Source organism: Durio zibethinus, chromosome 28, assembly GCF_047325235.1.
Source record: "Durio zibethinus cultivar Kanyao isolate XHJ-2024 chromosome 28, ASM4732523v1, whole genome shotgun sequence".
In the NCBI taxonomy this organism is placed as follows: Eukaryota; Viridiplantae; Streptophyta; class Magnoliopsida; order Malvales; family Malvaceae; genus Durio; species Durio zibethinus.
The window spans coordinates 7,401,997-7,408,006 of record NC_143189.1 but is presented as its reverse complement, the minus strand read 5'-3'; the positions used below and the strand labels follow the sequence as shown (position 1 = coordinate 7,408,006).

The 6,010-nt window shown below is 26.7% G+C and overlaps 1 pseudogene; it reads left to right on the top strand.

Moving 5' to 3' along the window:
* The first annotated feature begins 2,224 nt into the window (after positions 1-2,224).
* Positions 2,225-3,204, top strand: LOC149510702 (large ribosomal subunit protein uL10-like; annotated as a pseudogene).
* Positions 3,205-6,010: the final 2,806 nt, after the last annotated feature.

Below are 6,010 nucleotides of genomic sequence, written 5' to 3'. Positions count from 1 at the left end.
ATTTAAGGCATTTTCTAACAAAAAACATCTTAAATAATCCAAAAAAAATCTTATAAGTAATCCTAAAAAAAATCAAACTTATAAACTTAAGATTAATAACCATACACTCTAACAAACTAAATTACTCTAATTTTTTTATATATTTTATCTTTTAAATCTTATAAGTAATGAAAGAGATTATTTAAAACACTTTTAGTCAAAAACGTCATAAACAATCCTCTTACCACAATTTTAAAGCGCTAAAAGAAAAAGGTTGAACTTTACATTTTTATGATTAATAATCATATGCTCTAACCGATTAAGCTATTCTAAATTTTTTATGTTTTATTTTTTAAATTTTATAAGTAATAAAAAAATTATTTAAAATGTTTTTAATAAAAAATACTTTAAATAATACGATCAAAAAAATTAAAATGTATTATTTAAAATATTTTTTTTATAAAAAACATTTATAAAAAATGCTTTAAATAATGTCCTTTAAAAATTTTTAAAGGATTATTTAAAACATTTTTTATTAAGATATTTTTAAATCAAAAATATCTTAAATAATCTCCTGATATATTTTTAAAAAAATTATTTAAGATTTTTTAAATAAAAAACACTTCAAATAATCTCCTTATATTTAAAAAAAAATTATTTAAGATATTTTTAAAAATAATCTCTTTTAAAAAACATTAAAAACTATTTAAAATATTTTTGAACCAAAACACTTTAAATAATTCTCTCATATTTTTTAAATGATATTTATTTAAAATATTTTTAGATAAAAATAACTTAAATAATTTCTTTTAAAAAAATAATCAAATAAACTATTTATTTATTTTTTATTGTTAAAAACATTATTTTTCATTTGAATATTTATTATTAATAAAAATTAATAAAAAATTATCATCATATATATTAAAAAGATTGTGATAATTATTTAAATATTAATATATAAAAAAATTTTTTAATCAAATGAATGAATTATACTTAAAAAAAAACCTGCAAATATCACACTTTCTAAAAAGATCATATATATTTTTTTAAATTTAAAATTTTACGAGTTAAATGTCTTTAAAAAATTTTAAAATTTAATTTCAAAATTAATTAACATTAAAATCATATAAATTAAGTCAAATCACGTTCAGATTGGTTGATTGATTTCCCGTATTCAAAGGGATTAAATCCCTTACGAGCACACAAAAAAAAATAGGGGAGGCCATCCATCAGCCAAATTACTGGCATACACTAAACCCCCACATCTGGCACCCAATCACCATCATCGTCAAAACAGAACACCATCAAACCTCTTTTGTCTCCTCTCCCGTTAACCCAACATCAACCACGAAGCAATCGCCACAACACAGAGCAATCAACAGCTTCCAATCAATTTCCAGAACACCAAGCGGTCTGGAGCAAAGTCAAGGAATTCTCGGTCAAGGAAGCCAGTTCCAGAATTAGTCAGTAACCCAGAAGTGTCAAACAGGAATCCCAGCAAACCGTGAGCCTTAATCAGACACCGATCGGCTGCAAGAACCGAGAGCTAACACAATTGGCTAAAAATAAAGCAAAAACAGAAAGTCACAAATAAGGCATCAAGCAAAGAAGCAACAACAAGCAAGAAGGCAATCCAGGCAGAACAAAAAAAATCCAAAATTTGAGCCAATTTCCAGAAATAGCAGTTTAATACGTACACAGAATCCAAATAGAGCCAAGAAACATTCATCAAATACAATTCCAGAAGCTAGAAATTGCACAAACCCAAATCCAAAATCAGTCCCCAGTTCGCACCCGAGTCAATCCAGCAAAAATTCAATTCCTAGAAACAAGAATTCATAGAAAATCCCAAATGCCCACAATCTAGTCCCGAAACCACCATCACCTGCCTCACTTCGTTTAAACCTGAAATTTCCCACACATCAACCCAGAACCAAGTTCACAAACAATATAGAATAGCAAGGAAACCAAAACCCAGAAAACCCATACTTCGAACCGAACTCACATAGAGCTTCCAACAGCCAACGTAGATAAAAGAATTCAGAAGCAATTAACAAAAAAAAAAAAAAAAGCAGCCAAAGCCCTCTAGGTTTTTTTTTCGCTCTCAACCACTCGCAAATAGAAGCAGAGGTTAAAGAGACGGCGTCGTCTGGCTGTCCGCCTTGGCTAAGCATCAGGCATCGTCTTGGCCCTCGATTTTGGCCTCTGTACAACTTTTTATCTTTAATACTAACTCTTTCGCGAAATGGCAGTGAAACCCTCCAAGGCAGACAAGAAAATCATGTTCGACGCGAAACTGTGCCAGCTCTGAGACAAGTATACCCGGATCTTAATCGCCGCAGCCAACAACGTGGGTTCGAACCAGCTCCAGAATATTCGCAAAGGTCTCCGAGGTGCCTCAGTTGTTCTCATGGGTAAAAATACTATGATGAAAAGGTCGATTAGGATGCATGCTGAGAAGACCGGGAACCAGGCTTCCTTAATCTTAACCCTTTGCTTCAGGGAAATGTGGGTTTAATCTTTACAAAGGACTTGAAGGAAAAGAGTGAGGAAGTTGCCAAGTACAAGGTTGCAGCTCCTGCACGTGCTGATCTGATTGTGCCCATTGATCTGGTTGTTCCACCCGGCAACACCGGGTTTGATCCTTCACAGACCTCTTTCTTCCAGGTGCTTAATATTCCAACCTAGATTAACAAGGGTATTGTTGAAATTATGAACAGGCAATCGGTTTAATGGTTAAGATTTATCTTTTTGACGAAAAAATTTTATGTTCAAATATCATTGAGATTATTTTAAATATAAAATTATCTTAACTTATTAAATATGATATATTTTTATTTTAATTTAAAAACTTGAACAATTTATTTAAATTTTTAACTTCCAAAGGGTATTGTTCAAATTATCACTCCTGTGGAGCTTATCAAGAAGGGTGATAAGGTTGTGTCATCCGAGGCTGCACTTCTTGCCGAGCTGGGAATTAGGCCCTTCTCTATGGTCTTTTTGCCCTGTGTGTTCATGACAATGGCTCAGTCTTTAGTCCAGGTGTATTTGACCCACTTCGGCCGTATGCAGTAGCTTGCATCAGGCACCCAGCCCGGTGGTCAGCCCAATTACTCCAGCTCGTGTGCCACCAAGAATAATCTTGGGCTCATTTGTGAACCCAAATCATCAAGGCCTTATTCCAGACTTGGATTAAGAGTTAACTTGGACCCATTTCATGTTCAATTTTTTCGACTTCAACTTTGACTTGACCCAACAATTAGTATGACTTTTTATCTTACCCTTTTATTTATTATTTATTTGGATCAGAGATGTTTTAAAATATATAAGATGATAATAATAAATTTTTTTTTAAAATAAATTTATGAGTTCTATCAAATTATTAGAGAATCTTTATGAGTTTAAAATTTTTTTATGAATTTTACTAAATTATTAGAGAATTTTATAACCTAATTTTTATATAAAAATTATTTTTTAATCATACTAAATTATTAAAGAATTTAAATCTTGAATTAAATCTTATCAAATTATTGAATGGTTTAATAGATTTTCTTAAAATAAATTTCATATATAATTTTACAATAAAATATCATTTAACTATTAAAAGATCTATATCAAAATAAGTTTTATTAAATTATTGAAAGATTTTATTGATTTTTTAAAATAAAATTTAAATGAATTTGATGACGAAATCTTTTCAGAGTAGAATACTAATCTTCATTAATAATTTTGAGGTAAAAAAATTATCTTGAATTACTATCAAGCTATTAGAGTAATTTTAAGATCAAGTTCTGATAATTAAATTATTTGGCTAATTATCAAAATGTTTTAATGCTTGGTTAAGTTAAAATCAAACTAGTATCATTATTTGAATGGGTATTATGAAGGTGCTATAATTTTTTTCATACGTAATCGTATTTTCAAACTTAAAATATGATTTTGTGAATCAAAATTTACTATTTAAAGATATTTAAATCAATCTTAAAACTCTTTTTTAAATACGATAAATTTTATCAAGTGAGTAATAATATCTCAACAAAAAAAATTGATAACAACTCTCAAATTTTATGTCTAATGATGAATCTACATATCTATACATATTGACAACTATTATTATGAGACCTATTATGTCATTATCATAGTTGTCTGCCGGTGAATGCAATTGTTATCAATAACATGCTTGGTTTCTCCAATGCAGTGAATGTAATTCAATTTCTGCTCTTTTCTACTTTTACTTCGAGCTAACTAATTTTGTGAGCTTCAAATTTTCCTTCAAATTCTCATTTTTCCCCTCTTTAAGTATGTCTCTCATTTACAAAAGGAGGCTTTTGAATCTTGAAGTGTCATGTTCAAGTTTCATTAAATATGGATGTTGTTCAATTAAATATTATTAATTTGATTAATTTGTTTTTATTTTTTACTTAATTTATGTTAAAAAAGCTTGTTTTAACGACTGTAATTTTTACTGATACATGTAATTCATAAAATAAAACATATAATTTTATTAAAAAATAAAGAAAATTAGTTAATTTAAAAATGGAATCGAAACTTTAAGTAAAGTATTGAATATTGACAATTCGGGCTGCGAAAAACAGGCGTAACAGTGTGTTCTTGGCAGTGGTAGGGAGAATCGAGGAAGCATGAAATTTAGGAAGCAGACTTTAGACTGAGAACTCAAACCTAAAATTGCAATTCAATGTTTTTCTTGTGTGACATTTGACCAAATTTCTATATAGAAAATCTTGTGGCCTATTGTTTTTTTCTTCACTTAAAAGTGGTCATGGATTGGAGAAGCTATGTATCAATCATCACATGGTGTTGATCTTTCATTTCTAGACGAACAGAGAGTTTGGGATCTTTATTTTTCAGGTTTTCAACTACAATCTTGAAAAAGAAAAAATATATATAAATGTAGGATAGGTAAGAACTATCGAAAAATATTTAGATGAAATTTTTTAGGTGATATTTGTGAAATATTTTATTAAATGATTAAAAAAATTAAAATAAAAAATAAATTAATAGATTAAAAAATTTTATTACATAAATCAAATGTATAAATTTTAAAAAAATTTTAAAAAAAATTTATATATTTTTGATATTTTTTTACTAAAAATTTTAACGAATTTTTTACATTTGAACAAATATTAATCAAATTTAAATTGTAAAGAACATTTTCAATATTTTTTTATATATATTATTGATATTCTCATTCAATTCTATCAATCAATCGATTTGAATTTTTTATTAACATTTTTATTAAATATTTTTAATAAATAACTCTGCAAATTTCACCTAAAAAATTATCACTTAACGAATTTCACATTGCCAAATCTTGTTAAATTTGAAATGAATTTTCAATATCATTACTTAATTAAATTTTCTAATTTCTATGCAACAAAAAATCATTATAAATATATTATCATATTTGTTATGGCAAACAAGCAATGCGAAATTTTATAATATTTACTATGATTTTTTAAAATTATTTCTTAATTAATTTTTTAAAATATTTTATACATCGACAAAAATTTCATTATGAAATCTTATTATATTTGTAACAAATTTTCACAGTGGTTGGCTAATTAATTTTTTTATTGTATTTATTATCGCAAATACAAAATAGTGAAACTATGAATTTTTTGCAACAATAATAATGGTTATCTAAAATAAATAAAATTTTTGTAAGAAAAAATTTTCAATGTTATTACTTAATTAATTCTTTTTAATATTTTATGAGATAAAATTTGTTACCAATATTTTATCATATTTGTTATGGCAAAAAAATTATTGCAAAATTTTATAATATTTGCCACGATTATTAAACTTATTTCTTAATTAAATTTTTTTAAAAATATTTGTTGTTTAAAATAAATAAACAAGAAAATATTTTGCAACAAAAAAATTTGTTGTGTAAACATATTTGCTACTACTATAGTTGCTGTTAAATATAAAACATTACAACGACAAAAACTTGGTGTCAATAATGATTTGCAACCAAATAAAGTTGCATAGTGTTATTAAGCAACCAAAT